The sequence below is a fragment of the Nanorana parkeri genome, unplaced genomic scaffold (assembly GCF_000935625.1).
Source record: "Nanorana parkeri isolate BGI_ZX_2015 unplaced genomic scaffold, ASM93562v1 scaffold194, whole genome shotgun sequence".
NCBI lineage: Eukaryota > Metazoa > Chordata > Amphibia > Anura > Dicroglossidae > Nanorana > Nanorana parkeri.
The window spans coordinates 26,908-37,519 of NW_017306462.1; the positions used below are offsets into that span (position 1 = coordinate 26,908).

At 42.2% G+C, this 10,612-nt stretch overlaps 1 protein-coding gene across 1 annotated transcript in view; it reads right to left on the reverse strand.

Moving 5' to 3' along the window:
* ADAMTS5 (ADAM metallopeptidase with thrombospondin type 1 motif 5) overlaps positions 1 to 10,612 on the reverse strand; it is a gene marked incomplete at its 3' end in the record, with an annotated part of 56,610 nt that overhangs the window by 15,944 nt on the left and 30,054 nt on the right. The window lies entirely within an intron of this gene.

A 10,612-nucleotide genomic window follows, 5' to 3' on the forward strand; every position in this document is an offset into this window, starting at 1 on the left:
CAGCATGTTCCACAATAAATGTGTGCAGCGGAGCAGCAGTGTGTCCAAATGCCGCTATCCATAAGCAAGCTAGTCTAATGAACAAGTACTGGTGCTACAACACTGTATAAATGGATTTGGAAATCCAAGACTTCTGCCTAAAAGCTTCCTGCATCTTACAGGATGCAATCAAAGCCGGTTCACTTTTCGGTTATAATCTTTGGATAAATGTAAGAACTGAGCAATTATACAAGAATAGTGAAGGTTGCTGTTCACAGCGCACAGCTCTAGACATCTTGAGAGGGTTGTTGTATGCTTGATCTTTTAAGGCTATATGAATATGTCTATGTGCTGATTCATATTTATAAGGCAGGAAATGTCTGCATGTAACTGAGCCTCTAAGTGAATCCTTTATACAATGCATGCATTTCTTCTTAATTTGAGTGTCAAGCTGACAGATGCAGGGTTCAGTGGCATGCTTCAGTTAGACGAGTCGAAAATAATCTATTCAATAGTAACCAAAACGGGAAGGTCTGTCAGGCTGGATAATGGACTTATAAATATGATTTTTTAATCATAGGAGAGGAAGCCTTACCTGGCAAGGTACAGTGGCGGGTGTGCAGTTAAATCTATGCAAACCTAATTAAGTGACCTCAAATAAGTGTCCTTGTACAATAAAAAACAAATACTTACATGCAGTCCAGCATTGTCTACTTTTTAGCCATAGTTCTCCTTGTGCTGCTCTGCTTCCGCACTGCCCTCTTGAGCCTCCTATCATCAGGAGTTGGCTGTGTAAATGAGTAGTAGAAAACCTGCTTTTAAAAGATGGGGGTATGATGGCCGCATGGAAGCAGAGCTGCACAAGGAGAACTTTGGTTGCAAGGAGGACAACCGCAGGTGTCTCTGCCAGGTCCCTGATACCTAGATGCAAATAGTGCAATACTTCATCTAACACTGCCTCCTGTGACATCCCTGGAGCCCACAGGGGGCTGATGCTACATCATCCTCCCCTAGGTATTGAAGTGGTGGGCTGCACAAAAATTAGAGGATTTACCTTAAGGCCGTGTACACGACTATTTTTGCGTGTTGTGCACATTTTTGAAGCGCATTGCAAGCAATAGACAAATGCACGTTTAAACGCAAAAATGTGCACGAAAATGTGCCACATGCTTCTGCCACGCGTTTTCGGGCGTTCCCATTAAAGTCTATTGTGCAAAAACGTGCTTTTAACTGCCCGTGCTTTTGACTTTTCAGACTTTCGCCATTTTCCTGCTGGCATTTTTCTGCTCAGCTGTGATCAGGGGCCATTGAAAATTATGGGATTTCTTGTGTTGGGAATTTAGCAGTGCTTTTACAACTGCTCAAAAATGCCTAGGTATGAACCAGGCCTGACAAACAACAGGACATTGTCTGCAAGAAAGGGGGAGAGCTAAGCAGATGACAGGATGTTCATTCAATGGGTGAAGGTCCGCTTAAAGCAAAGCTAAGCTAACCCCTTTTGTGGCAACTGATGTCCCTATAATTAAGTAAAATAGTATTAAACTCCCAATTATTATTTAGTATATTTCCTCTATATCCAAGTTAAAGTGACATTAAAGTCACATTTTATTTTTCTCCCCGCCCTATGCTGGTGTAAGGACTTACCTTAAGTGATGCCTCTTGATCTGATCATCTTCTTCTTTACAGTAGTTTTCAGGAGTCCCACCAGTGCTGGAGCTGGTCTCTGATCCAGCGCTGATTGCTGTGTCTTCTGTGTCCCATGGTGTCTGTCCGCGTGCACGCTGCCGGGCTGCCTGCATTGACTTACCCTGTGTCTCTCCACTACTCCCGGTCGAAGATCTCTACTGCACATCCGCCCGCCCCATGATCTTCAGACGGGAGTGCGCGGCTGAGACACAGGTAAGTTTGAACCTTTTTGGTAACTTTTTTCTTTTTTTATGTTTTTGCCCATATCTACTGCTTGCTAGCAGTAGACACATGCAAAAAAACCTGAGGGTTTAATTATCCTTTAATATCTGCATATCCGCAGTGTTTTCTTTTCTACGTTTAGCCCCAAACATCTGTTTTACCATTCCCAGAAATTCCAATTGGGGAGCATACACTGCTTACATCACACACACACAAGGGCTATCAATCCAAAAGCTGGTGGTCAGAACAGTTATCTGTGTATGTGCCGGCTCTTTGCATACAACTTTATTCTCAGGAGTCTACAGGTAAGGGTGGCTCCACGGAGACCCTGAAGGCAAGGAGCAACCCTATAGATGTAAAGAGGGCATTAAGGATAAAATGAAACAGCAATTTAGCAAGTATGTATATATCTTAAAAAGTATATCTTAAAAACGCATTCAAGTACCTTAACTATTAGCAAAGATGTATCTTATTTGTGTATCACTCGGCTGTAGATTCTCAAATCATCTCTAAATTAGTGCTGACACTGTCCTTCCTTCTGGAGGGTGGCTACCTTTGTTCTCTATGGTCCCTGTGTGTGTTCAAACTCAATACAAATAGGAAGCTAAACATGAGATTGTAGTCCATCACGGGAGCGAGCTTGGATCGGTGGCTACTTTATAACACACACAGGGGCCATGGGTAACAAAAGTAGCCACCCTCCAGTAGGAAGGACAGTGTTATCACCAATTCAGAGATGATTTGAGGAATTACAGCTGAGTGATACACAAATAAAATACATTTTTGTTCATAGTTAAGGTGATTGAATGCATTCTTAAGATTTAACTCCTGAGTTTAGTGTGACTTTAAAGACCCTACTACTTGCTTAGCTTACTCTTCCTCCCTATTATAATTTCAGCCTCTCTGTAAGAGCAAAGCAATAATCATTTTCAAACAAAACTGACCCCAACATGTTTCACCACAGCAATATCTTCCTCAGGGTTCTACTGTTTTATCTAGCAGTGGCTAATCTAATTAAATTAACAAAGGAGAGTTGCACTATTCTTATAATTGTGGACTTCAGCTGCGCTTTGCTCCACTTTGACCATAATGGAATTTGTTAATTTCTCTATATGCTGGTGCATTTGGTGCAATTATGATTGCATTATTCCTAGAATTATTTACGTACTGTATAATGCTTATCCTATCATACCAGTATTTACTGTAAGTATATTTAAACCTAATAACTAATATCCCATAAAAGTGTTCACAATACTAACAGGTGCACTGTGCATGCATTAGTGTTTTGAGGTACTATTTCTTTTGAAGCCCAATGCACCTCCAGAACACATGTGTGTTGTAGTGCACTGTAAAAATCAAGCAGGATGTTTGTTCATACACTGAGGTACAGTACAGCACATTCATTTTGAATTGGCTGGCTAACGGCATGCACAGCAATGCACATCATTACCTGGAAACCCATTTGCGTTGCAATGCGTTGTGTTCAGGTGTAAATGGAGTCTTAGTCTTTGCAATTGCCACACCATACAACCAAGTAATGACTATACAGTCAGGGGAGGAGAACCCTTGTATTTAGATGCTATGAAGCTTCCTGTGTCACAGTCCCTTCTTTATTTAGCTCATTGGTTTACAAATGACAATATCCCTTTGATAAAGTCTTTTCTGCGCTATACTCCTCTGTTAAACCTGTCTAAAAATCTTCCTCAGCAGACTCAAGCTTAAAAAGACAATGCAATAATCCATGACAGATGACCAGTTGTACTATGAAACCTTCATCTACAGTCTCTGAGCATCCTGTTCTGTGGTCAGAGCAACTGTCACCTATACCAGTGTCTAAAGATGTTGCAGTCTACGGAGAAGGAAGCTAGAGCCTCCTCTATCCATGATATTCATAGTGCTGGTGTTCCTTCTCTTAGCCTGGTTCCTGGTGTGCAGAGTATTTTGGGAACATAGCAAAGATTTCAAATAACCATAGTAACAATTAAAAAAATATATATGATTTTAATTAAATGTATAATGAACTTCTTTAATTTGCTGCATTTTGGTGTGTTAAATATACAATTTTGTTATTTCTGTTCAATAAGTTCCAGTGATGCAGCATTCGTATCGCCTGACTCCCAGGACATGCAGTTCTGGGCAGGTGATTTTTTTCTCTACATTAAACTCTGCTTTGGCCAAGCAGGGCTAAATGTAGAGTGGGGGAGCCGGCGCTCGAATTCTACAAGTGATCTGGGCGGCTATACAGCCGTCCAGATTACTTGTAGCAGCCTGCTTGTCCACCCCCTGCTCATCTCCTCGCCGTGGTTTTCAGGGTCCCCCACTCTTCCGGGGGACCTGGGCCCATGGCAAATGACTTCAGGATGGAGAGCGGGAAACAGACCGCAGAATGTCCGTTCTCCGATCTGCTCTGTGTGATCAGTGAGACAGGAGCTGTACTTGAGCAAAATGCTGCTGATCTTCTGTATTGGAGTCTAAAAGGGGGACATCTAGTCTAATTATAGAGGCATCTGGGGTTTAATAGACCCCAGATGTCTCCATAAAAAAAAAAAACCTGTCACTTCCAATCACTATAACCTAGGGGTTGTTACCCCCTGTGTGATAGCAATAAAGATACGTGAAAACAAATGTAAAAAGTAATAAAAAAGTAAAAAATAATAAAATAAATAAAAATGTAAAAAAAAAATTAAACCAACCTCGCCATCTGCATGTGAATAAATGCACGCGTAGGGCATTGTGTGTGTGCCGTGAGTGTTGCCCCATTCCACTGTGTGCCGTATTGTGGTAGCCAGGCAGCAGCTCTCTTTCACAAGTAAATTCTGGTCACCTCTTTTTACCTTTACCTTTTAGCACATGACATATAGGTAAAGGACATATCCCTGCCCTTACCCAATTACATGGTCCACAAAGAATAAATAGGCAAACAATTATTGGTTAAACCCACAATAGTTTTCTTTGCTCCACTATACTTTCTTTATACTGTTTTTTGAAAATAGCAATTGCAATCATTTAGAGGTTGGATGAAAGGTTTAGTGTACTTTAAGACTTTTGGTAAACAGTCCAATTATTATAGAGACCCAAAGCTTAGACCAAAAAGAGGGGCAACTCATAAAAAAGAAGGTACATGTGGTTTTTGTTCTGTAAGAGGAAAAATAGGTAGCTACGCTGCTCCTTCATAGATATAGTATGGTGAGTGAGGGTTGTCACCCTAGGACAGGTAGTGTGTTACAGACTGGATCACCATGTGAAAATAAAGGAAAAAAATAAGGCAGCCACCACAGCTAAGGACTGGTTAGGTGTAAAATATTAGATTTTCATTTTTGGATCTAGATATGATTTAAGGCAGGTTTTATTTATTTTTTAAGTGGCATGCTTCCTGTAATATATTTCCAGCTCAACTCACCCTTTGTAAACTCACAGACACAAAGGAAAGCTACAGTGCCAAGCCTAGAAATGTTGGCCGATAGGCTGCAAGTTGTAAGAGCCATGTTGTGTTATATATTTGGCCTTTGGCAGGACAGGCTGAGGAACATGCTTCAAGTGCCAATACTCCGGACCCCACACTCTACAATTAAAAAAAAAAAAAACTCTCTCTGCTCTCCCGCTGCTGAATTCAGTCATGTTTGCTGTTATCTCTGGCCAGGGTTGTTCATGGACTTCCCAGTTGTAGCAGATTATCCCCTGCTATTCAGAAGCTGGGCCACTGGACGTCTGCCAGGCTCTCACTGACTCAGGTTATGTCAGTCAGTGCGTATCAGAGGCCAACAGCCCAGCAGGAAGGATGGGGAAGGAATGGACGGGGGGAAGTTCAGGGAAAGTCAGACTATATGTAATTTTATGCTGAGAGTGGAGATTCCTCTGTACTTTATTTGTCTCCGCATCCACAGCCGGTATATAAGTATAGGAGTGTGTATGACAGGTTAATGTCTCGTTCTACGCACATTTCATTGTGAAAATAGCTAAAAATATGATATTTGTGGTGAATATGTTATTCCCTTACATGTGTAACAATGGAATGCTGCCAAGATCAACCTCCTCACACAACAAGGGAATGCAGATGCTGTTCATCACTTACTGTCCCAGTCTCTCCTCATTAACCTGTGTATTAATACTGCTGACTTGGCATGCAGGATATGAAAAATGCTAATAACAAGGTCCTACGGGGACACAGTTGTTAGCTTTATGAAAGAATGGACAGAGGAAAAAAAGAGGCTGAGGAGGGGCACATGAGCAGACATGCCTAAAGTCTTGGCAGAAGAAAAACCTCCATTATACTGTCAAGACTACCTTCCCCTTTGGGCACCTTTGTTGAGGGTCCAGTGACCAGTAGAGATTGTTGACTGTTTAAAGGTTATTGAATTTGTGCTTTGCTGATGCCAGTGAAGGGAACAGCTGCAGTGAACGTGGTAGTGAACCTGGCAAAAAGCAGAAGAAATTTGGCAGCTGCACAAGGCAATTTAGGTGCCTTGTGAATTGCAGACAAAGATAAGCCAAAATAAATGGGTGTTTATGTTGGACCAGCTGTATAACTAGTGTCAATGGACAACAAACAGAAGCTAGAGCGGACTTCAGACAGGGAGTAGAAACTGGAAAAGTCAGCTGGCTGATGGTCAGAAAAGGTACAGGCATATTGATCTTAAGCAGAGTCTAGGCTCTGGACAGGTAGACAGAGCAATGGCTGACAAAAGCAAATAAACAAGGACGATGTGTAGAATAAGCACAGACACACTTAGAACAAGTACAGTCTATGAAATTTGCAGGAGTAATCAAAGTAATAAACAGAGAGAACTCAGACAGACCTGAATCCGTTGCATAATCAGTCTAACCCGATGATCAAGTACAGGTTGGATTTCCTGCAGTCTACTTAAGCTTTTATGTTTAGGGCAGATGTGTGCTGCAGAGACCTGGGCCATGGTGCCGAGTAACACCTATCACATGTTGAAGGTGTGAAGATGATTCTTACAATGTCAGCTGTTGGAACCAAATTATAATTAGAAGATGCGTGTGGCAGGGGCACCTCACTTAGCAAATAACCAGCATTCAGTCAAGCTAGCCAGCACTGAAAAACTTTTTAAACTGTTTCTAGGATTTAATTATGATTAAAATCAAAGTCTCTGTAGCATACATTTGCAAATATATCTGAAGCTGATGATCCTTTATTATCCAATCACAGGCTGGGAGCAGGGAGGCGACCAATTTGTATTACTAAACTACAGCAGAGAAAAATGAGGTCACCGACCTGGCTGTGATTTCTGGCTGCTTACACAAAGCTCAGGACTGGAAGGACAAAATTACAAATCATTTGGCAACTAAAACATCTCCCGTGTATGTATTTTAGCTGTGTGTTTAGCTGTTTGCTTAGAATTGACCTGTAAGGGCTCATGTTAGGGATTACGTTAAGTGTGCATGGCTCATTGTAGGGGTTTAGGCTAAGTCTTAGGGTGAAGGTTAGAAGAGTTTAAGGTCAGGGGCTAAGTGTTAGAGGGGTGGTCGAGAGTTAAGGGCTCATTTTAGGTTAAAGAGTATTTTAATAAAATATTTGCAAAGCTATGCACCCAGTGAAACTGAATGTCCATTTGTGAACATGTGTGCACAGGCACAGGTATGAAATGTCAGTGCCAGCCCAATGGCTGAAGAGGATGCTCGGGAACACGGAAGTGGGGGTGATGGGGGAACGAACGTGGGAACAAAGATATATCGGACAGTGCTAGATAGAGAAGGGAGGGCACACTTGTAAGGTAAGGCAAAAACACACCCTTCTCACAGCGGTTTACTACCGCGTTATGGTATTCCATCTTCTGATCGAATGTTGTTAGGCTATCGTTTTAGGCTATTTTCTCTTCTGATCGAATGTTCTTATGCTATTTTCTTTTAGGAATGAATGTTCTTGGGGTATTAGGGAATATTACATTGGTCCTAAGAAGTACAACCTACCGTAAATATCAGGAAATAACATATTAAAAATATCTTCATGGGTATTATTTGGGACTTTTGTTGAACACAGATAGATGCGCACAGCTAGTTATTTATAAATAGACCCCTTAGTGTTAAATGTACAGTTAGGGCTTTAGGCTGCAGCTGGGGATTCCTGCGACAAAAACCTATAGTTTCTTGCTGCAGGAATCCCAGGTGAGTCTGCATAGATGTGTTCAAGTAAATGGCAGACTGACAGAGGATGGATCTGTAATCTGTAATTGTTCGTGGAACCATTACCTGCGGTTTGGGATAGATAACTGTCCCTGGATGCAGACAGATTGCCGACAAGGACAATCATTTATCCTGAACTGCAGGTAATTGTTCCATGAATGATTACATTCGGACTACCGCTGACAGATGGGGCTGCTTTCAGTCTGTCATTAACTTTCAGGGGCACAGCGGCCACATATGGACACACCTGGGATGCCTACTACAAGAACCCATAGGTCCTTGCTGCAGGAATCCCCATCCCCAGCCTAAAGCCCCGTGCTAATATAGCCTGGAGCTGTTCACGTGTCGCATTTGTGCGTGTTTGCATGCACTATTGTTTGCGATCACACCGCACCGTGGGCATTGCTGTGCCATGCGATTCAGTGCAGGGGATCACACTGTTGTCCGGGAGGTGTGCCATTGACTTTAATGGCACCCCCACACCCCTTTCCACCCCAGAACATGGGAGGTTTGAATTATGCGATCCAGTGCCTTTCAGCCACTAACCGTGCTGGAACGCACTGGATATGGTGTGAACAAGCCCTTAGCGCATGGGACAAACAAACGTTTGGGGTGCTATTAGCAAGTGATGGCATTGCAAGTGCATTTCTGCCATGTTTCGTGAACACGAGTCAAGCATGCTCTTTGAAGCGCATTTAACATACATCCACAGAACGCAAAGGTGTGAATGGGGACTTCAGGTGCTTTAGGATTTTCTCTTGCTGTCAGTGGACAGAACATAACACATTCCCAGGCTGGGTCCTATGGTCACCCTATCCTTTGCCTCAATCTTATCAAGTCCACTGATCGCCACTGTTAACATTACTGTGACATTTAGTTCATATAACTAGCCTCAGGCATTTATGATACTTAGTTCATATAATTGAATGTAGCCTAAGGGTGCTTTATGATTTTCCCTTGTTCTCAGTGGACAGAACATCACACATTCCCAGGCTGGGCCCTATGGTCACCCTATCCTTTGCTCCCATCTTACCAAGCCCACTCATCGCCACTGTTAACATTCCTGTGTCATTTAGTTCATATAATTGATTGCAAACGACTCCAGAAGAGAAACTATTATTCAGCCCTAAATAAAGAACTTCACAAGACATTATTCTCTTCTGCTGCTGTTTGAACTACTCAACCGTGACTCCAAAGCAGACTATATTTTGACTTGGCAAATACTTGTAAGTAGTTTTCAAGTTGGCAGTTTTCAAATCAGTTTCCTTTTGTGCTGTTTTTTCCTGCCAAGAACACAGAATAATATTTTCTCTTTTCTAAATATTTTTTTCTCTTGGTTAGATGATGAACACTTTGAAAAGTTATGGTTTTTATGGACGTTCAAAGTTCAGTAAAACAAATTGTTCATTTCTAACAGATAACACAACAGCTCGTGCATGCGTTGTCCTTCCAGGGCAGACTAATGTGTTTATGAGCGACTCTCTGCCCTTTAAAAGGATTTTCCACTTTAATGGAAAAACGAACGCTTTCATCTATATTGTATATTTTCACGGAGTACACAGTGGACTATTATTGTGACCTCTACCTGAAAGTAATACTGTGTTTTTCATGTTTTTACATGCTTGCAGTTACAGATTTTAATGACTGTATCTCATAAACATGTCCCATAATGTGTATATTGGGCTGTGTTTTTTTCATCTCTGCCGCTGAGACAACAGTATCACCTAGACATCGTAGTGTTTGGGAGCAGACTGAGCAGACAGACATAAAGCAGAAATATAGTCAAAGCAGAAATGCGGAAAATGAAAAGGATCAGGAAAATCAAGGGCTTATTGAGGTTCACTTGAAGAATTTTCTCCACTGAGGTAAAGGAGAACTATGAGATGAGTGCTTTTCACTCACCTCATAGTTCTAGCCGACCTGTGACAATGAGACTGTCACAGGTCGGCTCAGTAGATCGGGAGGTGAGCGAACATATACCGGCGTTCGCTCACCTCTCGATCCTGTCACGGCTCTCTGCCGTGACAGGGGAGGGGATGGATTCCCCCCTCCCCGCTCCGATCTGCCAGCGCTGACTGGCGGAACGGATGGGGGAGGGGGCGGGTACAGCTGGGTACAAGGGCCATTAAACTAAAATATATAACTTTTTTGTTCTTGGGAGTGGATACACTTTAAATAAGCCGAGTTGTGACTGAGGTTCTTGAAATATCTTTTGTTCTGACACAAAAATGATTACAAACTCATGTACAAATCTGATTTTACATGAACCCATTTATGAAAATGATGTAACACATTTAGCAGTGATGTATATATTTTATACTGTGTATATACTGTACATAATTAACCACTTGCCGTCTGCTTGCTGTAAATACACAGGCGGATGGCAGACTTTTACGCGCGGGCGAACATACAGCTATGTGATTTCTTTTTCCACTCGCGTGCACCCTCTAGCGCGCGCACGAGCAGAACCCTGCAAAACTATTTTAACAGCCGGTACCGGCTGTGACATACAAGCGTTCTGACTCTATAGCGGTCTGATCACTTGTATGATGAGAAACTGCAGCTGCCCCCCCCCCCCCCC